Genomic DNA, 27381 nt, shown 5'->3' on the forward strand with positions numbered 1-27381 from the left:
AAAATTTCCTCTGGTTGGCTTAGGCCATTGTCATTTGGCTCTGTTCTCATTCTTTCTACTAAGTCGAATTTCTCACAGGATATTTTTTGCAGTTTTTCCATGATGCAGCCATATTTGATCTTTCCGTCAAATTTCCTTCCACAACAAATTTTACTGTATCATTTTATCCAGTTTTATCTTGTCTGTGTTATTTCTAGCAGTGGTATCATGAATTGGATTCAAGATAGTGGTGCGTACTTATTTCTTGGAGTGAATACTATCAGTGAGGCAGAAACAAACCCTGACTTCAATGAATGGTCCCAATGCCAAGGCCAAAGCAGCAGTGTCAAAAGATCTTGCTTTGAAAATGAGGAGTTGGTGCAGTGCGGAACCTGGAGCCATGGGGAACCCAACTGGGATTGAACCAAGTGAGTAGCTCAGCCCCACTCAGCCCTCAGTCAGGGTCTGGCCAGGGCAGCTGCCCTGTGCCGCCATGAACCGTTTACAATGAGGACTTACGGGGTCTCCACGGTGGCTCTCCCTGTTTTACAGATTAGGAAACCAAGTCTCGGTGTTGCCCAGGATCATACCTCATGAATGCCAGCCTGGGAGTGGAACCCACGGCTCTCAGTCACCGACATGCTACCCTCTCTGGACTTAGGCTTCTTCCATGTTTGCTTGAGGAAAGGTCTTGACTGTCTTACGCTCTCAAGATCAGGTCTGAGAAAACCTCTCTTCATTTTGCCCTCAACTTGACATGGACTGAAGACACCTGTAGCTGAGTTTGGTGTTCTGCTGTCATTTATCCCTCAGGGAGGGGGCCCTGCATTCTCCTCCATTACAGCAACTGGTCACACTGCTCAGGTGTGGAAGGCCACGATGATTTGAGACATGTGTCTGACTCTCCTAGTCAAAGGGTGACCTGGGACTCATGTGCTTTTCAGGGGCCACTAGCAACTCGAGAGGGTCAGTACAAAAAAGAATTTTGAATATAATAACTACCCCCATCAATAGCCCCTTGCATCTGAACATGTAGCGAACCCGAGAAGACAAGAGATCAGAGCCAAGTTTCCCCAAATACATGCATGTGGCTGTATGACCACAGCAATGTCACTGGCTGTGTCATTTGAATTCTGCTGTGACATTTGAATTCTGGTGGGGACACCAATGGGATGGTCACATCTTGCTGTTTCAGGTGACAAGGTTCTAGCCTATGAGACATGAGTGGCAGACCTCTTCCGGTGATTTCTGGAAAGGCTTTCTTAATGTGAAGAGGTCAAACACCACTGCCCGCCTTTTTTTCCTGATCACAATCTTGCTGATGTGACAGCTGGGTACACATCAGTCATCTTGCCACCATGAGGGGGCAAGTATGAGGGTTAAGGCCACAAGATGAAGCATGGTGGGATGAAATGGAGGAACAAATGACCTCCCCATGGTTCTGTTGAGCTGTTCACCCAACCCCTGGAGTGCCCTGCCCTGGGACTTCCTGTTAAGCAAGACAAACAGCCTGTACTTGTGGCAGCTCTTCTTAGCCAGGCCTGGGGTTTCCTGCAGCCAAACATCACTGGGTGACACACACTTGTCTTGGCTGACCACACAAGCACATTTCTCTCCGTGATCCTGAATGTTAAGAAGACACTGCCTTCTGCAGACTTGTAGTGGTTCTCCTCCCCCACAGGTGCACTGAGAGGAAATGGTCACACAGGGCTTCAGCTGCAGAGCCCCTGAATCTTGCAGAGACAGAGAATGCTTTGGGATGAAAATAAAAGTAAGAAAGGCAAGAAGAGGCCAAATAAAACCCCTGACACCCCGTCAAAACCAACCTGCTCTAGTCCCAGAGCCTTCCCTCGACTGCCACCAGCAAAATCTGCCCCAGGCATATAGATTTTCCCCAGCCAATAATGCCATCAGGTGGCTACAAACATTTGTTTATGTGATCATTAGTTCAAAACAAGCAATTTATCTGATGCGAAAATGTCACCTATGACACCTAAATTTACATCTGAAAGTTGATTTTTGTCACATTGAGATTTGAGGACAGCCTCTTCTGGTGGTTGGCACCATCATGGAATATGATACAAATTATGATGGGCCCACAGCAGCATGCTGAACTCACTGTAAATTACCAGTCCCTAAAGAGCTGCAGTTGGTAAATGTTATTGATGAGATGGTGAGACTACCTGGGGCCAACTTTCTTGATGATTTAATATTGACAACTGGACTTCATAAAATATAACTTGAGATAGGCAGAGGGATGCTGTAAACACTGGGTTCCCTTCATTATATTTGGCTCCCTAATCAGAAGATTAATATCAGGCATGTTAAATGATGCTCGAGCTGCTAAGGTTAAGAAGGTTCTGAGCATCAAGGTGGAAGTCTCATCAATGCACGGCTCAGAGCTCACACTGAAAAGAAGTTTCCTGCTATGGTTGGATGGAGTTTCTCTTTTGACCACTGTAATTTCCAATACGAATTTCATAATGGAGACAACAACAGGATTTCAGTGGACTGATGTGCTCTGTGGTGTTGGGCATGTCAGTGACCTCTGCAAATCTCAGTTTCCACATCCACCATCTGGGGAAGCCCTTGCACTCTTCCTCCAGCATACGGAGCTGCACAGGTGAGCTGTGTCTACCCACCCTGCTTTCTTCTTGTCTTGCCCTCATTTCCTTACACTCCTGCCTGTCATAAGTGGTCCTATGTCTCCTGAAAAAGGTGACACCTTCAGTGACTGTACATAGACACGCAATTTGAACTTTCCTCTCAAGGGTGCTTTGAGAACCAAGGAAGACACTGTATTTATAGCTGCATCTCCCAGACCGACACATCCCAATTACTGCTCTATTACCAAGAGTCTAAACTCATCAATATCCAATTACCATGTATTTAGTGACGATATTCAGAGAGCAGGATAGCACATCAGCTCCTGTTGTGGATCTGAGTCATTCTTATTAAGAATCAAGTTAATTACTCCCAAACTTATTGCTTATTTTTCCATAAAAAAATCTTACTAGAAAACTCTGTGGAAAGGGAAGACACCATTCAAAATACCATCGGGGAGTAGATTCACGGTGTTTTTCCACTTGGCATGTCTTATAACACAGATGTGTGGATCCATTGCTGCTGTTGATACAGCAGCATGATACAGTGCTCATGAGTATTGACCCTGTGGTTTAGGAACATTTTCTCATAGGTGATTCTTAGGCCAAACCTCCTGACTCTGTGCCTTCTTGTGCATCCTTATTTTAGGAGGCACTTTCATCTCTGTGGCTGCTGCCCATTGCTGTAACTCAGAGAGATCTTTCTGAATCTAGAAAATGTTCATCTCCTCTACTACCTGGCTTGAGAGTTGATGCTGGAATGAGTTAAGGCTTTGGGGGCTGTTGAGGTGGAATTAATGTGCTTGCATTTGAGAAAGACATATTTTGGGGAGATGATGGAGTAGAATGCTATGCATCAGATATTTGTCTTCTCCAAATTCTGATGTTGAAGCTCTACTCCCTAATGTGGAGGTGCTTTAGGAGGTGAGTGGATTTAGATGAGGTCTCCTAAATGGACTTAGGGTGGAGCTCTCATGATGGGACTGGTGTCCTCCTAGCGAGGTGAAGGGACCCATGTGCGCTCGCTCTCTCTCTCTCTCTCTCTCTCTCTCTCTCTCTCTCTCTCTCTCTCCCTCCTTTGTGAGGATGCAACAAGAGGCAGCTATCTGTGAACCAAAAGGAGGGCTCTGCATCAAGAACCTGACCAGGACCGTGCCCTGATGGAGGACCTCTAGCATCCACACTTGCATTTTATTTTATTTTTTCTAGTACTGGGAGTGGAACCCAGGCTCCCAAGTGTGCTAGGTGAGTACTCTACCACAGAGTTACATCCCAGCCTTCTGTCCACCCTCAACACTGTTCACACCGCCCAGTCATGGTTTCCTCTAGTAGCAGTAAGACAGAACCTGGTGCTCTATCTAGAAGCGTGCTCACACCCTCTGCTCTGGCTCTAGGATGTGACCCTTGGACGAGCCTGGATGGCCCTGCTCTATGTCCCAGCACCTGAGGCTCCCCTATTGGCACAGTTATGACCCCTCCCTCACTTCCTGCCACCTCTTCACTACCATTCAGCACAGGTGACACAGACCCTGTGTGCCTCACTCCCGGGTGTCTCTATGAGGTCCTCTATGGTAGTTGATAAGTAGTACGTGCTCAATCAGTACTAACGAAATGACTGGATTGATTTGAATCCATTTTCTTAAAGGACTCCGTGTGTCTCCCAAGGCGTCCTAGACTTAAGGACTGCAAAGTAGCCCACTAGCTTGGTGCAAAGGTTCTGACAACATTCATGTGATGATTTCCCTGGGGCTTAGAGTGAGCCTTCACTCTCTGTGCTTCTCTGTGTGGAGGGGTGCCCCTCTCACTTCTCAGTGCTGCACAAGACCCAGTGGGCTTCTCTTACATTACAGCAGCAGACCCTCAGCTGATTCAGGTGGCCACGGGGACAGTTTCCTCACCCTATCTGAACCTCAGTTTTCTCATCTTTACAACGGGACTGACAATAGGGTCTACCACACAGACTGGGCACCAGGATTGCTCTTGGCAGCCATGGTACATGCAGAGTGCCTAGGGGCACACCTAGCTCATTAGAAGACACACACACACACACACACACACACACACACATATTTATTCATTCAGTAAAATACATGGCATGGGAATGAGGAATAGAAGAAAACTCAAATTTTCTTTACATTTTTTATACATGGGCATCTAAATATTCCTGGGTTTGGGTTCCCAGTCTCAGCAGTAGGGCCTGAATAGCTGGCTGTTTCTTGCAGTCTGAGGATTGTAGCTGCCCTGACTCAGGGTCGAGCCTTGGGCCCTGGATGAAGGGGGCTTCCCACTGTGGATGACACTTGATGCTCCAATCTGCAAAAGGCAGAGCTCCTTGACCTTTGCCCAGGCCACAGGACTGCTGTGGGAATCTTAATGAAATAACTGTGATGAAGCACTTCACCTTCCTTAACAGGGATGAGCCCGATATGTCACTTTTATTAGTCCAAATAGAAAAGTACTCTAATGAGCATTCAGCTTCTGAAACGTGCTGCTTAACTTGGCCTGGTTGACATTATGCAGTAAGTACCAGGTTTCAAGTAGAAATAAGGTGGTTTTGTAAAAAATTCCTTCCTGAGACTTTTATATAATATAGACACATAACTTTCTCTGTTTTCCAGAAACCACGAGTCACCCAAATACCAATGTATTGTTTAGCATATTATGGAACTTAAATCATGTTCTCAAAAATGACTTGAGTAATATAAATCCTCACAATATACATATATTTATTTATAAATATAAAAAGAAGCTCATTTGCATACCTGCCTATTGTTTTCCAGTGTTTTATTTGTATGCTTATGATGGGGGGGCAGCCAGGTAATGACAACACCAAGGACAAAGGGAAGAGCAGACTGATCTTCAACTTGGATTAGTCAGAGCTCTACCAGGTGCTCTAACTATGGTCCCTTTACACAGCTTAGTGGAGGGGTTATTTCTCCGTCTCAGCAAAGCACCTCGTTGTTGTTGCTGCTGCTGTCATCCCACTTTACAGATGAGCAAACTGTAATTCAGAACACTTGTCCCTTGCTTCTGTGTCAAATCCAGTATGAATGAGAGTGAGGTTGATTTTATGTCAAAGTCATAGCAGAAAACAATAAAAAAATGAATAAACATCAACATAAGACAATGTGAATGAATGATGCCCTTAGAATGGCATATTCTGAAGCCATTGAAAATGCCAGGGCCGGAGACTCCACCCCTGGTTTAACTGGGGACATCCTACTGGCCAGTGCTCTGAGAGACACCAGCTATAAACACTTAACCACGTGTGATCAACCCTCCATGGGGCCTGGAGAGTAAAGTGTAAAGTATGAAGGAACTGGAGGGGAGTTAATGCTGGAGGGAGGTGACACAGAGACTGCCCCATTTCAAAGCTGTCAGTTGACAGTAGGGCCACCATTGCAAGGTGGGAACTAAATCTCTGACTGAAAACTCAGTCTTGCGGTCTCAGAGAAGAGAGGACAGTTAGGGCAGCATCCACTGGGGGGTAAGTGGGGAATCTCCAGATAGGAAAAACTCCAGAGCAGGGAGCCCCACTTGTGGGCATAAACCATACCCCAAATTCTGTGAATGGTGACCCCTGGGCCAGGCATGCCTGGGAGTCCCCAAGCATCTCTATTTAAGTTGACACTCAGCTCAGGCACAGAATGTGAAATTATGAGTTTAACCAAACTAAAAACAATCAAAATTCTCTTTGAGAAAGAATACTGATGTTCTAAAACACATCATTTGTGATGTTCACAACATAATCCAAGATTTACTTGACCTAAAGAAAAGCAACAAGAAAATGTGACCCATTCCTAAAAGAGAAGGCCATCAATGGAGATCAAGTCTAATGCTATGAAGATGCTGAAATTAAAACCCAACAAATTGAAAATAGGCATAACTGTTATCAAAGACATAGAGGAAAATATACTTATAATAATAAAAGGATAGGAAATTTCAACAGATAAGTAGAAAAAAATAAATAAAATTTTAAAAATAGAAATTGAAAAAAAAATAAAATATTCACTGATTGGCCTTAGTAGCAAAATGAAAATGAAAGTATATTGTCTGAATACAAACCAATAGAAATTATTAAGTAGAAAAAAAACCCACAAGAACATTTCTTTCCAAGGACATCTCGGACAATATCAAAAATTCTAACATGGATAATATTTGTTCCAGGGATGAGGGCAAAAAAAAAATATTGAAACTATCACTATATAGTTAGTGGGTGAAGATTTCTCAGAAATAGTAGAAAATATAAATGTACTTATTCAAAAGAACATCAATCTATAATCCTAGTTATTCAAGAGGCTGAGATAGGAGGATTGCAAGTTTGAGGCCAGCCTCAGAAGCTTAACAAGGCCATAAGCAACTTAATAAGACCCTGTTTCAAAATTTAACAAAAAAAAGAAATTAAAAAGTCTGGGGATATGACTTAGTGGTTAAATGCCCCTGGTTTCAATCCCTGGTACCCAAACAAACAAAAACCCAAGAAAGACTCATCAAATTCAAAGGAATATTAATATAAAGAGAACTACATGTGAGGCCATCCTACTCAACTGCTGAAAACCCAGCATTGTGTATACAGGAGAACAATAATCCAAAATGATTGCTGAGGGTTCATTGGAAGCAAAAAAAGTCAACCCAGAAATACAAATCCAAAAAGAAGATAAATTTCAATATGAGATAAAAGAAAAAATCTTTTCAAAAGAAAAAGAGAGAATTTATTTTTCAGTGGCCCTTCACTACCAAAAAAGAAAGAATCAAAGAATGAAAGAAAAAGGTGTTCTGATGCTATGAAGGGACCTGATATTGAAGCAAGAAGCCAAAGAATAGGGCAAAACCTGGATACATATTAAATACTATTTTATTCTCTTATTTAAAATATCTATGTCTCTTTAAAGAAAAAATATAAATGTCACAACTATAGCATGGAGAGTATGGAGTATTAAATAGATCTATAAGTTCACAAGTTTTCTGGCTTTTATGTGAAATAGTACTATGTAAATTCTGTGAATTTACATAATCTCTAGGATATATAAAGAACCCAAGAAACTTGACACCAGTAATGCCAATAACCCAATAATTAAGGAACTTTAGACACTTCACAGAAGAAGAAATACAACCCATCAACAAACATATGAAAAAGTTTTCAACATCTTTAGCAATTAGAAAAATGCAAATCAAAACTACACTTAGATTCCTGTAAGAATGGCAATCATCAAGAATATAGTCAACAATAAATGTTGGTGAGGATGTGGAAAAAAGGCACACTATACATTGCTGGTGGGACTGCACATTGGTGCAACCACTATGGAAAGCAGTATGGAGATTCTGCAGAAAATTCAGAATGGAACCACCATTTGACCCAGCTATCCCCCCTCCTTTGGTTATACCCAAAGGACTTAAAATCAGCACACCACAGTAATGCAGGCACGTCAATGTTTATAGCAGTTCAATTCACAATAGCTAAACTATGGAACCAACCTAGGTGCCCCTCAATAGATGAATGGATAAAGAAAATGTGGCATATATATTCAATGAAATATTACTCAGCTTTAAATAAGAGTGAAAATATGACATTTGCCAGTAAGTGGATGGAGTTGGAGAATATCATGCTAAGCGAAATAAGCCAATCCTGAAAATACAAAGGCCAAATGTTTTCTTTAATATGCAGATGCTAATTCACAATAAGGTGAAATGTTCAAGATCATCACATTAAGAACTAAAACATTGCTGAAATTAAAAAGAATTTGAATGAATGCCAAGGTACTATGTTCATGAGCTCAGTATTGTTGACATGTTAATTCTCTCCAGATTGGTCCACAGACTCAACAAAAACCCATCATAATCCCACCAGGCTTTTTGCAGAAACTGTCAAAATGATTTTAAAAGTTACATTAAAATGTAAAGAATATCCAAATCACTTTGAAAAAGAATTAGCTTGCCTCAGATTTGCTGTAAGAGTCAACAAAACAGTGTAGCATCAGAATCAGGCGGGGCAAGGAGATCAACGGAGCAGAACAGGTGGCCTAGCACCAGGCTCCCACAGTGTGGTCAACTGACTTGACACAGGTGCCAAGCTATTTGAATGAAGAAGGTGGTAGGTGTTTAATTTGCCACCCACAAATATGCTAGAAAAACTACATCCATAAGAGGAATAAAATGAACCTGAACTTCTGTCTCACGCCATTCATAAAAATGACATCTAAATGGGTTATAAATCAAGTCTAAATATAAAAGTTAAAAATATAGTTCTGCAGGAAAATATAGGGGCATACCTTTCCTTGATGGGTGTGGGCATATGTTTCTCAGCCTAGACACAGAAAGCTTTAACTGTAAATATAAAACATTCAAATTAAATGTTAATAGTATTAAAAAGTCTGCCCATCCAAAACCACCATAGGAAAAGAAATAAATAAGTCACAGCTGGGGTGAATATTTGTGAAATATCTGTGGCAAAGGACTAGTACCAGGATATGTAAAGAACTCACATATGTCAATGATAAAAGACAACCAACCAACCAAAAGTAGGATGAAGTAAGTAAACTGAAATGCAAAATCTAATTGTAGAATATAACTGATGAGTAAGCGGTTGTTTGGTGTAAAATTCTTTCCACTTTGTGTTTGAAAACATTCATAATTAAATGAAGAAAACAAGAGGGCTCAGAAACAACTTTATGAATGGCCGACTGGGTCCTGAGGGCTCTGGACGGATCTGTGTCTTGCTAAGCACACTGCGTCCTGCCCATCTGCCCAGCCCCACCGCCCTGATGAGTGCTAAGTGTGTGCACTGGCAGAAACTCCCATGAAGACCCTGGGGATTCACAGAAGTGCCTCAGTCATTTCCTGGTTTTATATAAAACATTTGGGGAACTTGGCATTTTTGGGGGGGAATATTATCAAACAATGCTCGCAAGCTCCTTGTGCAGGAGGAAGGCAGCCTGGTCCTGCGTCACGCTGAGTGTGGTGCCCAGATGGACCGCTTGGTCTTGTAGGAGCTCTTAGATTTTTTCCATCCAGTTTTCCAATCACCAGGCAAGGTGTCTGCAAGGAGCAGAGCAAAGGCCTGGCTCTCAGCCTCTCTGCATACTTCTCTCAACACACTCAGACTGTTTGTTTGTCTCTTTCATGCTTTGGGATTTGTCGATTCTGCCACTTAAAGGTAAACTTTAGTTTTACGTCTGCATTTAGGAGACTTTTGCTGCAATTCTGTCCATGTTCATGTTCATTCAGTCTCAAAGCCTTTATCTGGTTTGATGTCTAGCAATACTCTCTATCTGGAGAGGTCATCCATGAGCCTGTAACTTTTCCCAGAAGCACAGGGAGATCTGATCCTGCAGGGAAAGAGAAAATCCTCCCAAGAAGAATTGCTCTGTCTCTACTGGAAAACTGAGAAAATCCCAAGCATGACACATCCTTGGAGTCATTTTTCAGGGAATTCTCGAGTAGTTGAATAGACACCAGGCTGAAGCCTGCCTTGTGGGAACGTAAATGGAAACAGGCCCCTGAGCACCCTGGCAGTGCACAAAGTTGAAATTCTTTTATACCAGGGCTGGACATGCATCTTTTGTAGAGCTCAGAAACCACAGCTGTGCTCTCTCCAACCAGAGCAAGCCAGGGGAACACGGTTAGGTCCCTGGGCCCAGCTCACAAGCCACATTAACTAGTGCTGAGAGGGACTCTCCTGCTGTTGTCAGAGGACATCTTTATAAGGCTACCCAGGCTCCCTCTCAAAGAAGACACTGAGATAAAGATTTGGGTGAGAGTATTCAGGAAGTACGACTGAGAGAGTAGGGAAGGGAGACAGGGTGGAGACGACTGGAGAAAAGGCATGTTCATCCCTGGGCTTCCACTGTGGGCTGCGGGACCTCAGTCTCACTGGGGAGCCCCTAAGAGTGTGTGGAACATGGCCCAGCAGTGTCCACTATGGTCAAGGGTGCTGGGGAGCTCATCCTTCACTGGCTGAGGATCTCTGGGATATCTCTGGCCCAGGGCACTGTCGATTGGGTAGTCAGGTGAGCATGCCAGGCTGCCCATGTTAGCACTGCTGCAGGTCAACTCTGGCAGCCGGGGCATGAGGGTGGGGCAAGAGGTGCTGTAGCAGTCTCTTTCCCACCCTTAGTTTAACTGAGTGTTTTTTGGGCAGTGCATGCCGCATTTAGAATGGCAGATGGGGTTCAAATGGACTCTAGTTGCCAACCACTCACTCATGCCATATGCTGTATTTCCTCACCTATAAATGGCGCTAACAGTAGCAGAGTGAGGCTGATGTGAGATGATGACTCTGGGGGAGCGCTGCACACTCTCACATGTGGAACCTGTTGGTGTGGACAGTTGCTATTCTGACTCCTCATGCCTGTCACTCCGTCAGGCACCAACGTGGGGTGAGTCTGTCATATTCTGGTCGCTGCTACCTCAGGCTACATTAGACATCACAGAGGAACTATGCTACCAGATTTCAACATCACTGTGGAGAGCTGTGAATTCGGGGTATTCTACGCAGGATCCTTTCATAATCAGGGACACCACGGTGTCTCTCTGCTTGCCCAAATCAATAGATTATCTTTAGTGAATAAAGTCTGCATTAGGGACTCTGAAAGCAGCTTCTCTAAATGTAGCTGGTAAGTCCCCCAGAAATTTTAGGGAGTGCCAACACAGAGGAGGATGTGGGGGAGCAAATCACCATGTGGGTGAACTGTCCACCTGACTTTTATGATGGGTAATTAAATACACAGACAAGTTCAAGGTTCCAGTACTGTTTAATGCCAAAGAGAGGTAGCATGTGTAGTGACTAGGAAAGTTGAACACACACTCACACACCACAGAAGAAACCCGGGTGCTGGCAGGGAGTGACCTTGGTTCTGCTGCAAGTTCAGTTTCTCACTGGCACTGTGACAGTGCATGCTTCAGAACTAAGAACCTGGACCCAAACCCCAGCTGCACATTCATCGTGCAAGCCTTCTGGGGTCACCTGACCTCTCTCAGCTCGAGGTTCCTCATCTGTAAAATGTGGCTTTCATTTTCTCAAAGCTGTGGACCAGAGTATCACCATCCACTAGTGGGAGTGTGGATGCTCAGGCTCACCCCAGACTTACTGGGTCACAATCTGCATTTTAACAAGATCTCTGGGGAACAAAAGACTGCCCTAGAAGTCATCTAAATTCCCCTGGCTCTAAATTCTTTTTGTGTATCCATTAGACTGCAATGCGGGTATTTCCAGCTAGTGTGCCTCTTCAGGGAGTGGTTTCCTTTCCTAGGATCTGAGTCATCTCAGCGCTCACAAGTACCCTGTGCTATGCTCAAAGTATAAAACAGATGCTAAATTTCAAAAACTAAGCAAAAAATGATATACATTAATAATTTTAAGTTGACTCTATGTTGAAATGAGCATATTTACTTGTATTGGGTTAATTGAAATGTATTATTAAATTAAATCTAGATGTTTCTTTCGTTTTTTAAATGCCAACACAAGAAAATTTAAAATTGCATAGGTGCTCTAAATTATATTTCTGTTGGACTCTGGTTTAGTCAGATAATGGAGAGATAGGTGTATAGATAATAGATGGATAGTATCAAAACTATGTATTAACTTATAAGCAATACAGAGGTTCGTTTATATGTAATCCACATACATACAAATGATTTCAGAATTCTCCTGGATTCCCTTCCTCTTAAATCAACTCCATATGCACATATACTGATATATATTTTAAAATGTTTGTTCAAACATTCAACATTGTTAAATTTTCCCAAATATCTTCTCACATTGAGTAACTTTTTGATGTTTGTGACTTGGAACAATGATTATTCGGTTCAACAATCTTGGACTTGAAAACCAGCTCCTGGGGGCAGTGCCGGCAGCTCCCTGGTCATCGTGCCTCCTGGTCGGTGCAGGGATGCGTTAGCATCAGAAGTGCAGGGGATGTGCTCCTCCCCTGGGAGAGCAGAGAGTCTGGAGGTTTGGCCAAGATTTGGAGGGGCACTCAGGGAGCAGCAGTGTGGCAGTGCTACTTAGTTCTTTAGAGGTAGGTGAGTACATTGGGCACATTTAGCCTCCTGGATTTCCAGCCACCTTCTCTGAGGAAAGAGATCATGGAAGCACATGCCTTATGGGGTAGCAGGGGGATTGAGCAACCTGTGGATGGTGGGGTCTTGACTTGTTGCCCAGCTCAGTCCAGGCACTTGGTCCACATTGGCTTTTGTGGTTGAGGCTTCTGTAGCTCAGCCACAACTGGGTCTCCTGTCTTCTGAGCATGTGCAGAACTGTACTTTTTCCCCCTGTGCAGTTGGATGGGCTATGTCGTTGCTAGGATAAATGAATTAATTATAGTAGGAACCTTGGTGTGTCACTTCTAGGTGAGTACTTAGTTGTAAGACAAAACCTTTAAGTTCTCTTTCTTTCCCATGAGAATATGGATGCAGCCATGATAGCCCTGTGCTGCTGTAACCTATGTGGTGTGACTGCATGGTGCATCACTCTTTTCCCTATATCAGTTATGTATCATGAGCAATAATAAAGCTTCTGTTGTTTATGTCATCAATATTTGGGGAGCTCTTTGTTACTGCAGCATGACCTAACCTAGTCTAATTCAGATACTACCGCCCAAGATAACACTTTTGCTTAACCAGGTTTGTAAATTTGGATTTCCAAGGCTTTCCCTTACTTTCTGATTTGCATCCTCTCACTGATGAGTATGAAGAATTCAGTCATTCTCTTGAAAGCCACCATAGGTCCAGCAGTGTTCCAGGGAAGTATCTTCTTTGTGCACCTCCAATCACATTTCCTTTCCTGAACCAAGCTACTACTGAGAAAGTGGATTATATAAGCCGTGTTTGCTTTTCTAAAACAACTTTGACTTCAAGAACAGATTTTATGACCAAGATACTTTTTAAATACTGCACCAGGGCTGTTAAAAAGAATGGAAACTACAGATCATAAATGATGTCAGCAGTGAAACACTCATTTCCGTGTGAGTTGTGAAATAAAATCAATATATGTTAACCTATTCTTTAGAACAAAGAAAGATAAAGGGAAATTTCAATATATTCTTGGTGCTATTTAACCCAAGTTCATGGCTCATGGCTGGAAGGAACCTTGGAAGTCATGGTACTCAACACCCTCAAACAGTCAGTATCAAGTTCACGGTGGCTCAAGTCCAAATATTCAGATAAAGAGGCAGAGACCACATATATTTCCAACAATACATTTTTAAGGGATAGTTAATGATTTTACAGTTTTCCAGAAACTAAAAGCTGAGATTTGTTGCTGTGAGAACTGAATTTCCTAATAAGCATGACAAGAAGCAAGAGGACTCCAGGACAGCTATGTGGTATTTTAGGTGAAAACAATTTTCTATCTAAAGAACCATTGAATTCCTTGGGGGGAAAAGTAAAATTATCTTTGAAGATTTGGGAGAATTTTCCAAGTGGTATTGGCACAATTTTTCTTCTTTTCCTTTCTTTTATTTCCTCCTCTGGTCCCTAGGAACCACTCTGATTGCTGACTTCTGCCTGTCTCTCTCTCGAGAGAAGAAAGGAACCAACATTTGGTCTACGAGCTTTGTGTTCCTCTCAAAAATAATTGTCTGCTACTTCCCACGTGTGACTGGATCCGGGTCTAGTAATCCACCTGTAGTCTAGGGTGGAGATGCAGGGACCACGCTCTATTGGGGCTGACCAGGGGTTATCACTGGAATGGGTGGGTAGTCAGGGGATTTTGTAAGAGCACAGAAGGGTGAGGCTGGCCCCAAGGCAGAAATAGGCAGGTTGGTGAGGTCAGAGGGAGCAGCAATCGCCTTTCTGAGACCTCAGAGCCAAATGGATAGGATTCTGGTGGCAGATTTTCCAGGTCTGAATCCTATTTAGCTCTGCATTTTTAGATACATGACTTCGCATAGCGATGTTACCTCTTCATGCCCTGGTTTATGGTCTTAATAAATAAGGAGGATAATAATGGTTTCTACTTTAGGGAGATGTTAAATACTTGCAAAACACATAAAACAATAGCTGGACTGTCATTGGTGCTACTTCTTCAGGGGATTCTTAAAAAGAAAGTGGTGTTGACAAAAAGATGAGATCATATTTACAAATTGCATTTATGAAAAAGAAATCTGAGATTCACCTTCAGCATTAAAGTTCCAGTAGACAGCCAGTGTTGGAATGCTGATGAATATAGGTAACTTCATCTGAATAACAGCGAAAAACTATTACCCCTCTAATGGAAGATGTTCATTGGGATTGTCACAAATAATGCGCAATTAGGAAATCATTTTACTTGATGGTTTACAGGATAATTAAAGGATGTGCATCTGGGATTATGAAAGCCTACCTTAAATTAAAGCAATTGATGCTCCTTGGACTTGAGTACCTGGATGCTGAGCAGTGGAGCATGGAAATGAACCGTTTCTGCCCCAGCCCAAACCTTAGCCGTCTCTGCAGTGCAAACATTCTTACCAGTTGGTGGTGATCGTGTGTCATGATGCAAAAGACCACATTTCCTTTGAGAAGTTTAGACATTGGGCAGAAATGGAAGAATAAAGAGAATGGGGAATGGCTAAGGCAGAGAGGAGAAAAGAGTGGTGAGCAGAATGAACACAGTGCCTGTGCTCAATGATCTTGCAGTCTCCAAATAAACCACAGCTCTGCAGGAATGTCATAACTTCCAAACCTCCCCATACCAACTGCTTCCCTGATTCTTGCAGAGCTATGGGCATACTAAAAATCATATCATTAAAGATAGAGATGAAGACCATGGAGGCTAGTCTCTGTGGGTGGTAGCAATGGCTCATTGCTGAGCCATGGGAGCTGTCAGGTAACTGGTTCTGAATGCCAGGGCCTTTCTGTTTAGAGATTGCAAAAGGAGTTCCAATGAAGCAGGCAGAAGTGCTGGGGTGAGAATCCTGCTGCAAAACCATCCTTGACTTGTTCAGTCCACCGCTCCTACATTCTGAACTCCACATGTGACAGGGCGGTGTCCTCCCTGTGAGAATGGTCTCTGAAGTTAGAGAGTCCCAGGAAGCCCCACATAATAACATTAGGTGACCCCCTCAAGTCAGCCAGTTTTCATTCATAAGCCTCAGTGCCTCTTCTGTAAAGTGGGAATGTGAATCATTATGTCACTCTCCTAGGGTTCCTTAGACCTTCAGTGAGTTAATGCTTCCAATATCTAGAACTTAGAAAATGTTCTGCCCCCTGTGTAGTTGACATAGGCTACGATTCAACCCCAGAGGTCTGACCACACTCTTGTCCTTCGCTGTCCATTTTGGCCAAGGGTGTCAGTTTGCTAAGTCCAAGGGGTATCTTCCATAAAATGACAGTTTGTGCAGCATCCTATACAGCATGCGGCCCAGCAGATTCCCTGGGGGTAACAGCTGCTCCTGCTCCATTAGCCCTGCAGCACAGGGCAAGAGGGAGGGCTTCCTAGGCTCAAGCTGTGAACACAAATCTTGGGTTCTCCTTCAAGAATTTTTGCCAGAGCAAGTGGTAGATTGGAGTAAAGAGGAAATCTGAAACTGAGGCACTGCAGTGTTCAGAGGCAGGGGGAGGGCAGGAAGGAGACACAAAGGGACCCAGGACACTGGCTAGAAAGGAGAATGAGAAGCCCGACTATGGCTTGGCCTTTTCTCGTCCACTGAGAGACTTTCCTCATCCTGCCTGCTTTAACATTTTCCCAACATGCTTTTGTTGTTTAATCATGCTTCCCCTGAGAGTAATAAATCAACAGCTCTAAAAATATTATAGGGTGTACATTTTATCTCTAAAGTTAGAGCTCAGTTAGGCTCTTGGACCATTAATCTTTGTTTGTCTAGGTTGTAAAACATTAATATTTTGAAATTTTAACAGAAAATGATTGTCATGAGTTGGTTGTTTGCTCTCATTCATTAAGCAACAACTCTGTCTCAGACAACGTGCCTGTCCCTTTCCCTGTCTGCCATCGTTTCATACTCATCTCAGCTGACCTGCAAGCTCTCATTTTACAGATGTGGAAGCTGGGGCTCAGGTGGTATAAGGAGTGGCCCAGAAAAACCCACCAGAGGCCGAGGTGCTTCTCAGTCCTGAAGATGTGCCCCACCCCATGCACTATGCCACATCTCCATGCTGCTGATCCAGGTCATGAGGGACTGGTGTGCTGCCTTCTTGGCCCTAGGACATGGTAGGAAGGGGGCAAAGCCTGCCCTTTGGAATGGGAACAAAGACAAATGTGACAAAGATTAAATGGATCCCAGGGATGTGGAACTAGGCTGCCAGTTGGAAGATGTCTTCAGCCCTGAGTGTGAGCCAGGTATAAAGAGTTGAGTCACCTGTGCAGCTGAGGGACAGGGTGACTCATGAGGCAATGCTGGCAGCAGGGTCCTGGAGGCAGAGGAACTGATGAAACAAAGACTCCCAGCCTCTGGTGGCCAAGATGGTCTGCCCATGGGTGGAGCTGCCGTCAGGCCTTCTTAGCCCAATGCCTTCACATGTGCACCAACCAACATGCCCTGCTTGTGAAGCAGCCTCTGGTTATAACCTGGCTTTCCAAGAAGAGTGGAGGAGCAGCTCACAATGTGCTGATTAGTGGACCTGGAGCATCCCCAGCTCTGGGACAGTAATTCCTCTTTGTAAATTAATAAATGGACTTCAGGCTGGAGGAGAATGTGCTGAGCACTTGGACTTGTGTATCTCAGTGCCTGTGACAGCCATCCCTCTTTATAAATTCATAGACCAGCTTCATAGAAGGAAGAAAGTGCTGATCACATGCACCTAGAGTTTTCTGTCCTGGTCATGCATATGTCTCTTTGCTAAGTAATACATTGATGTGGAGATTTTCATAACCCTTTCATGAGTTATCAGTTCTAAGAGGTGGTTCTTCTTTTTGGGTTGACAGGTTGAGAGGTCCTTGATAGGATGCCGTCCCAATGTGAACCCGGGACTTTTCTCGGTATTAGCACTGGAAGTGCTAATTCTTGGAAAACCTCTCTATCTCTCGAAAGCCAGAGTAGCTTGCTGAGGAACAGCCCAGTCATAAAACAAATGCCAAGAATGGAAAAACACAAGCACACACACACACACACACACACACACACACACACACACACACACACTTCCCAAGTGCTGTGACAGAAGCTTGACAAGGTACATCCAGTTCAAGAAAGGTGATAGGGAGGGTTCCTTGAGAAGGTGGTATTTAACCAGACATGAGGGGAAGACCACAACACCATTATCCCCAGACAAGATTCCTTCCTCCCAGATCAAAGCCTGGAGCTGCTGTCCAAGACAGACCACCCGACATCAGTGGGTGCTGAGCTCAGGCTCCTGCAAATTAGGATGGTGGATTCCCCTGCAGCCTTGCCACTGGTGAGGTAAACTCAGCCTCACCATGCATCTGGGCGAAAGCGAGCACTTACATATACATTGTATATGTAAAAGCCAAATTCAAACTTCATGTCTAGATTTAGAAGGTCCTTTAAACTTCCCATGTCTAATGACTTCTAGATATCCAACCACAATATTCTGTATTTTATTTTGTAGCTCTTCTACAGAGACTTTGACAGAAGTGGAAAGCCAGTGCACTTGGACCTGTGCTGATGTACTGGAGTTCTTCAGCTCAGTGCAGGAGAGTCGTCCAAATGACCTCACTGTTCTCCTATGGACTAAATAACAGAACGGCCATTACATGATGCATCCTGTCAAAGAAGGTATTACTGAAATCAATTTGTCTGCTTCTTTTCACCTTTTAAATGTGGCTACCTGAAAATTTGAACTTACATATGCAGGTCGTTTTATATTTCTGTTGGATAATTCTGCCATGAACTCTCCTAAACAGCCTCAGTGATCATCACGTATCTGTGCTGATGGACCCCAGGTGCCTTTCCAGCTGCAAAGTGAGGATCACATGTGCTTCTGACTTTTCTGGACATCTTCTCTTGGACATTTCACGAATTTCTCATGGTTTGTCAGATCAAATCTTGACTCTCTTGCCTTAATTTGCCTTTCCCCAACTTACCTCAATGTTCCCAGGACACCCCTGCCCCAGAGATGCTATACACCTGGCTTTGAAGTTGGAGAGAGGGGAGACAAACAGCTTCCAAGCCAGAAGGGATGGGGAATGGAGCCTCCCTAGAGCCTTCAGAAAGAATCACACCTGCTGACATATTGGCTTTAGGCTTGTGAAACACATTCTGAATCTCTGACCTTTAAAAATGTGACAATACATTTGCATAGTTTAAGCTGTAAAATTTGTGATAATTTTCCACAGAGTAACCGGGTCCTCCCTTGTCCAAGGCCTCAAAACAACCCTTGGCAAGTCTGGCCACGCCTCCCTCCAATTGCCCCCAATGCCATTGCCAAGCACCAGCAGAACCTGCTGTGACATCTCTCAGGTCTCTCCTTGAATGGGGTACAAATGGCTGCAAATGCTTTACTAATCTTCCCAACAAGAGAAGGAGTCTGTCTCCTCCTCTTGAACTTGGGATCATCCTGGGCTGCTTGGAGAGCACCGTGGAAGCTGTGCTGTGTAACTGCCAGACCTGGAACTGCAGGAGCTCTGCTTTCTCATCCTTGGGCCACTCCCTTTGGAAGCCAACCGCCATGCAAGACACTGACTCACTGTGAAGGAGCCTGAGACAGCACTTGGAAAGAGGCCACATGAAAAAGCTCCATGGTGCCAGATGCATGAGTGAAGCTTTCCTGGCTCATGCAGCCTGCCTAAGTCACTGCAAAAAATAGCCGAGTGAAGGACAGAGTTGACAACAGGCAGACCCTGTTGGAATTCTTGACCCGGAGAATCATGACCATGCAGAGTGGCCGTCATTGAAGTCTCTAGGTTTGGAATAGTGCAGTGTTAGGTAGGAGAAGCATTTCTTTCCCACTTATGTGACTGCCAATGCTCCTCTCACACAGCACCTGACACAGCCCTCTGACAGTTACTCTGATGGTCACTCCTTTGCTTCTGATTGCATGAGGAAGAAAACAGCCTGTGTCCTCTGTCATTCTGCCTGTAGATCCCTGGAACCCAGCAATCAGATGTCACGGGAACCACTGCACATTTATGGCTAACAGCTATTCATTTAGAAGTGCACTGTTGATTCAATCCCTCTCTGTGCAGTACTGATCACGTGCCAGGCACTAAGTGTTAAGCACCATGAGAGCCAACGGGAATGGGAAATGCACAAAAAGCAAGAAAAGAAACAATGCTTTAAAAAATCATAAATGGTGACATGGCTGAGAATGGAAAAACACAAGCACACACACTCCCCAAGTGCTGTGGCAGAAGGTACATCCAGTTCAAGTAAGGTGGGAGGGGCGTCTAGAGAAGGTGGTATTTAACCAGAAAGACCCGCAACACCACTATCCCCAGACAAGATTCCTTCCTCCCAGATCAAAGCCCGGAGCTGCCGTCCAAGACAGGCCACCTGACATCATCGGGTGCGGAGCCCAGGCCATCCCTAGGACATGTGTTTTGCTGAAACACCTCCTTCTTCATTTTCTTATTCTCCACAAATTGTCATCCTGCCCAGACTCACTATCTCAGCTTCAGCCCCTGATCCCAGTCCCCACAGCCTCCCAAGAGACCCTTTCTCCCAGACAGTCCCCTCCTGGTCACATGTGACATTTCAGTGCCAGCAGGAACTGGACATCAGCATAAGCATTGGCAAACCCAGAGTCTGATTGCCTTGCAGTTCCCCTGGGTCATTGGGACAGACATCTTTGTAGTGCCACATTTTGGGTGAAACAACTTTTTTGTGTTTCTCTGCTCATTATGGGCTGGAGGTTTCATTTAGCTGTGGTATAAAGAGCAACATGAGCTCCATAGTGTTAAAGTCACGTGGTGTTGATTTTGCAGTGGGTGTCCTGGGTCCTCTTGCACTGTCCCTCAGTCCATGGAAGAGCATCTTCCTCTCTCACAGTGGAGGGGGTGTTGGAGGAAGTTTGGGCTGAGAAAGCACCTTTCACTCATTGCATGCATGTAGATCTGACAGTTCCTCATCCCACTGTATTTTGGGGTTGGCACAGGGAGAAGGGCAATGGGAAACCATTTTTGAAAAATGATTTGCAAGAATCATGATGTGATTCTAGGAATTTGCATGACATGATTTAAGTAACACAGAAAAACTACCCAGCCCCCATGCAAAAACGCCCTCTGCTGCTCTGATGTGGAGCCTCCACTGTCTACCGTAAGAGTCTCCTCTTCGATGACTCAGAGGATGCTTATTAAATTATCTGTGTCTATAGGAAGGCAATGCACCATTAGAGACTGAAAATACGCTAGACCAGGGCCCCAGACATTTGAGTTCTCCCTCCAATTCTCTTCCACCACGCTGGGTGATGCTGGGGAAGACTATAGTGTCAGAATGAACCAGACAGGTTTCCTGTCTGTAAAACAGGGACCAATGTTCAAGTGTACCCACCCACTACTTCATTCATTCTGCCAAGTGACTGTCATTGGCACCCACGGTGTGCCAGGCACCCTGCAGGCTGTGTACAGTAGCAGGCATCGCCATCGAGCATGAGCACCTTGGCCATGGGGCACACTACTCACGGGTGAGAGAAACTGACTATTAGGCAAGTGGAGCAGCCCAGAAGGTGGTTCAAGGGGAGGAAGGGAAGGCCAAGAAGAGGCCATCAAGCTTGCATGGAGGATGACAGGGTCCCAGCTGGAACCTGGGGATTCCAAACAGACTGTGAAAACAGAAGTAGGTATGAGACAAGGGATATTTTTTTAAAAACCAACTTCATCATTTTACCTAAACCATTGTGTCTGGGCCTGGAGACCTGGGGCACTAATGTCGTGAGGTGAGTAGAATGGCCTGGGCACGGGCAGTGGCTCGGACTCAACCTGAGCTCTGCTCTCCAGGGCAGTTACATGAAACTTCCAGAAAATAAAAATACTGACTTTATCTTGGGGCACATCACTTGCCTTCTCGACACCTAGGTTGTCCTCTGAGCCTGTCTGGGAATTAGATAGAGCTCTACCCATTAATAGAGCCACAGTGCCCAGCACTGCTCCTGGCTCTCAGTGAGGGCTTGGGGAGCAGCAGGAAGCCTCTCTCACTTGTCCCTCCCACTCCTCTTCCTGTGGAGTCCCTGACTCATGATTGAAGTCAGGTTTGAGCGCTATGTGAAAAGCTAGATTTTCAAGAATGTAGATCTAGATATTTGGGGACAGATTATCATATTTGATCGACTGTCCAGGTCAAATGGTTTTCTCTAGTTTAGTGCAACCAAGTTGTGGCAAAACAAGCCTCAGCTCATCATCTCTCTTATGTGACTAGGTGGGTAATAAGTTACAGGGAGGTTGACGAAGCAGAAAGTCAGCTTCTTTAAGAGCACTTGAGAAGTTCTGCAGCTATAGCCCATTTAGATTTTGAAGGGCAAAAGTCTTCGCCATTCACAAATATGGTGAGGCAAGAAGATTCAAGCAGGTTAAGTGAGCAGGTCATTCTCGGAGGAAAGTCTTAGTCTCCAAGCTCTGTTTCAGATGCAAGGTGTGTCAAGGGTCCAGAAAGTCAGCCCTGTGGGCCTCATAGGAATTATCCTGTGACTAAGGTGTCACGGAGCAACCAGGTTTGAACCACGTTGGTTGGCCACACACCTCTGTGACTGCTTAGAGCCATGACATCTAACAAGAGTCAGATCTCCCTGCAGAGACCGCATCTATGGAAGGTGTCCAGGTGCCTGGGTCGCATTCCCTTGCCACCTCTGACTTCAGCTGAATCTGTGCTGGACACTCTGGGTGAGCACACACTTGCCTGGCTCTACAGGGCTCCACCATGGGCTTGCCTGGCCACAAGTCATTCTGCCCTGGACCTTCTCTGACACAGGGAGGAACCTGCCCTAAACGCAAGGCAATTAACACACCCAAGGCCACTCTCAACTCATGGGAAACAGGCAGCCTGTGAATGAGGCTCCAGGCCCTTTGCCTTTTCAGATGGATGATGCCGAGGCCCTCCACAGGGTTCCCTGAGGCCCTGAGAACTGAGGAAATAAATCCCACTATGTCCAGATGCGTCCTCCATACAGGTTACAATTTTTCCGACTTTTTTTTTGGTTCATCCCTGTTTTGCTCTCCCCTTCGACTCACTTCTGCTGCCTAGGACCACCTCCCAGAGGATGAGCCTGTTCTCAAGTCCTTGTCTTGGGCTTTGCTTTCCAGTGACTCAAACTAAGGCCAATGTTATAAAAAATGTGCATCCATCTTTGGAAGAAAAATGGATTAGCACAGAGAAAGGGAGCCCATCAGGCAGGGAAAAAAGCAAAGCAAAGCAGGAATACATCCTTGCAAGCCTCATGAGAGTCCTGGAGGAGAAAATCTCATCACCACACAGTGTCCGTGAGGTCAGTGGTGTCAGCAGTAATTGTTTTTCTCAGGATGCACATTTGTTTTAAGACCAGCCCAGATGCTGACTTCAAAAGCTTTCTAGTTTGTCATGTGCTACCCGAGACTATCTCTTTTTTTTCCTGCATGTCCAGCTCCATTTCGCCAGGAGATGAGCACGGCATAAGAGAATCGTTACGGAAACACATGGCTACTTCTCCCTGTGTGGTCAGGGAGTCGGGAGAGGCAGCCCCCAAGGCCAGGCTTCTTCCACTCTGGCTATCCCTCAGCACAGGGTGGGAACTCTGACAGGAGAACTGTCAGAACACGAAGCACCCTGTGATCAGGGAGGTCTGAGAACGTGAGCACCGGGGAAGATGAATGGAATACTGGACATCCATACATTGAAACACAGGAAAAGAGAGCAAATATTTTTCTAGAAGCATTAGCCAATGGCACACGTGGAAATCAAGCAGAGGCTCTTGCTACCCAGACTGGCTTATTTATTTATTTATTTTGGAACTGAGGACTGAACCCAGGGGTGCTTTACCACTGAGCTACATCCCCAGTCCTATTTTTATTTATTTATTTATTTTTTTGGACAGGGCCTCACTAAGTTGCTGAAGCTGGCTTTGAACTTAGGGTCTTCCTGCCTCAGTTTCATGAGTTGCAGGGATCACAGGTGTGGACCACCATACCAGGTTCCACGGGACTTTTTAAAATCTGATGTGTGAAGTGAAATCTAGCTTTTTTCACCATGCACAGCAAAGATGAGAAAAACCCCAAACAAAACAGAATAACAACAAGAAATTCCTTAGAGAGTTTTGGTGCTTACACAAAGGCCGGAAGCCCAATCACACCCTAACCCAACATGGTGTTTAACCCAGAGGAGCCTCTACCCAGTGTCAATGCCTCTGAATTCAGGGTGGCACCCTGTAATGGCATTAAGGAGGCTCTAGGTCCACATTCCAGCCTCAGTGTGGTGTGTTGGGGCACTTGGCTTGTGGTGGCCTTGGACTCCAGAGAGGGAGGAGGGTCTGACCTCAGGAGGTTTCAGTGAGTGTCATCAAGTCTCAAAAGGATCCAGGATGGAGCAGGGCAGAAGGAATGGCTGGGAAGGGAGCTGGCTGGTCAGGAGGGGCTCTGTGTGCCCTGCTAAGGCCCCAGCCTTGGTAGCGAGTTCATGCTCATTTTATACCAGAAAATAGCAGAAAGAATCGTCTACTAACTCACCATAGGAAGAGACACCAAATCACCACTTTCTTTTACTTACTTCTAGCTTTTTAATTGACCCATAATATGTGTCATTCATATATTAAACTACAATGATGTACATGTATAGTTTGATAATTTATTTTGATATATACCTGCACGGCCATGAGGGTGAAGACACACCTCCGCCATCAGCCCCACAGCTCCCCTCAGGCCCCTGCTAGCTCACACCTTTCCAACAGCAGCCATGCTTCTGTGCATCACTAGAGATGAATTCTGCCCAAACTTAGACTTCATCCACTTGAGTATTCACCTCCACATCTGGATTCTTTCAGGCAACGTTGTGTCTATGAGGTTCAACCATGATCTTGGGCATAATAATATTTCTTTACCTTTGTTTCCACATTCTGTCTATCTTACATGCCCATCTACATGGGTCCCTTGGGCCCTTGGCGGGCTCTCATGTTGCTTCTGGTTTGGGGCTATCATGCACAGTGTTTTGTCTATAGGTATGCATGCATAGACATTTCTTTCAGATGTGGATCTAGGAGGAGAATTTCTAGATCACAAGACATTCACCATTGCAGTATGTGTGAATTCTGGTGGCTGCACATGGCCAACACTCGGTATTGCTAGTTGGATATTCCCTAAGTCATTTTGGTGTGCACGCATGCATGCATTTGTGGATAATTCTGTCTCTGTATAATCTCCTTGCAATTTTGCCTTGCATTTCCTTGAGGATTAATGACATTAAAAGCCTTTTTATACATTTAGTGTTCCTTTAGATGCTCTCTTTTGAAAAGCGCCTGTTAAAATCTTTTCCCCATTTTTTAAATGAGTCCTCTGCCCTTTTGTTATAGTTTTGGAGCAGTTGTTAATGTGTCCTGGATAAATTCCTTATAATGGATACATATATTATAATTATTTTTTTTCCAATCAGCAGCTAGTGTTCACATTCTCAATGGTGTGTTTTGATGAAAACAGGTTTTTACTTTTATTGAAGTGGAATTTATTCATCTTCTCATGTACACTTACAAGAGGCACTGGCCTATAATTTCCTTTCCTTCCATGTTCATGTCAGCTCTGTAGTGATAAAGGTTATGCTGGCCTTAAAAATGGAGTTACAGTTTTACTTTTTCTATTTTCTGGAAAAATTTATATAGGATGTGGTTTAGTTTCTTCTTTAAAAATTTGGTAGACTTTAATGTGAAGCCATTTGGCCTTAAATTTCTTAGGCTTTGGAGTTTTAACTGAATAGATGTAGGACTATTCAAAATATCCATTTCTTCTTTTATGTATTTTGGGTTTTGAGCTTTTAGATTTCTTAGATTTGTCAATTTTAACTTTCAAACTGATCTTCATAGATGTATTTCCAGCACTTTCTTCTCAGACATTTTATACTTGGAGGATTATTAGTAATGCTTCTTTTTGCATTCCATTTATTAGTAAACTGTGCCTTTCTTTATTTCTTGATCAGACTTACTAGGGGTTTATTGAGTTATGTATCTTTCAGAGTAACAACTTACTTGAGGCTTGATTGATTTTTTCCCAATTATATATCTACTTTCTATGTTATTGACTTTAGTACTTAGTCCTCTTTATTTTCTGAAAGTTAAATTTTCTCTTTTTTGATCTGCACATTCACTTAGGCTGGAATTTTATTCTCTATCAGCAATATATCTACAGGGTTGTTTTTTTTCTACGTCATATTTTCATTCTATTCCATTTGAAATATTTTCTACATTATTTCTTAGGTTCTATCCACAGAATATTTCAAAGTATACTGCTTAGTTTCCAGGCAGGTAGATCTGTCCGAGTTCTTGTTATTGATTCTTGGTTTCAATCCACAGTGGTCAGATTGCATACTCTAAATGAACTCTGTCATCTTCACCAGCACCCCATATATCGGTAACCACTCCACAAGTGGCTTTTCAAGTGGCTTTTCCACTTGAAAATAATGTGTAACTGGCAGTTTTTGCGTTTTTAATATGTTACTGGAATTTTCATTATCCCTGTTTATATTTAGATTAATTGTGATGTCAGTCGTAAAGGCTTGTGTTAATATTTCCAGCTATGATTATGGGTTTTTCTATTTCTACCATTATTTCTACTTTATATATTAGTTTGTATTATATATGTTATTCAATGCATTTCAATTTAGGATTATATCTGCCTGTTGTATAGTTTTATAATAGTGAAATATCTTTCTTTATCTCTAGTAATTCTTCTTTCCTTAAAGTCGATTTCCTTTGATAATACCATAGGCATAAAACTTACTTTTGTTTAATATTTTTACATTTTTTAAAATTCTTTAACTTTCAGTCTTTTTGCATCTTGCACTTCATTTATATCTGCATGAAGCGATATGTAGCTGTAATTTTAAAATCCAGCCTAACGACTGCTGCTTTTAGTTGGAAGTCTTACCAAATATGTTCCTGGGTTCTTCCTCAGTACTCCCCCTTCACCTCGATAAATTGTCTGTTTGCATTATCTGAATCTGAGTGTGTCTTTGTTAACAAGGAGGGACACCATCCACAAATAGGACTGACACAAGGTGGAAAGTGGAGAAAGGAGATCTGATTCTGGGAAGTCTTGGGAGGCTGTCCAAGCCCTGCCTGAGCCTAGGGCAGCTCCTCACTCCCAAGTTAGGTGACAAGCAAAGCCAGAATAGCTGTTCCTTGCTTTGAATATGAGGTAGAACACCACACACACACACATATCGTACAGCACTGTGGCCTTACTAGTTACTGTCACTTAGCTTCATGAGCCAGCACCATACTGAGGACCTCATGTGTCCCAGCAGGCAAATCTTGTGATGTCTGGAAGAAGTATTATTTTTATAATTATTAACCAATGGAAAAAGTTAAGTCTCAAAAAGACTAAAATAATTGTCCCAAGTCACAAGGCTGATGAATTCCAGGATTAGGATTTAAACCCAGGAAATGGGACTCCATCATTGGAGCTATTAAACACTGCCTCGTCCACTCAGGTGGGCAGAGTTGCCAGAAAGCCTTTAGATTTTGGCTCAATATCTGCGGCCTACTTACCTCCCCAAGGACTATTTTATAAAATGTCTATTTTATTAATCACTGCTGATGGTCTGTCTTTTCTATTTTCTTATTTAAGGTTTTATTTCTGAAGGTTTCATTTTTGCTTTTCCAAATGTTCTTAAATGTTTTATGGGTCTTCACAGCATATTTTCTATAAAATATATGGATTGCAGCTCACTACCATGTACAGTAGAATTCGGGGAGAGATGAAAATACATGACCCTGAATTGTTAATCTTACATCTTATTTC

The sequence above is a fragment of the Ictidomys tridecemlineatus genome, chromosome 11 (genome assembly GCF_052094955.1).
Source record: "Ictidomys tridecemlineatus isolate mIctTri1 chromosome 11, mIctTri1.hap1, whole genome shotgun sequence".
In the NCBI taxonomy this organism is placed as follows: domain Eukaryota; kingdom Metazoa; phylum Chordata; class Mammalia; order Rodentia; family Sciuridae; genus Ictidomys; species Ictidomys tridecemlineatus.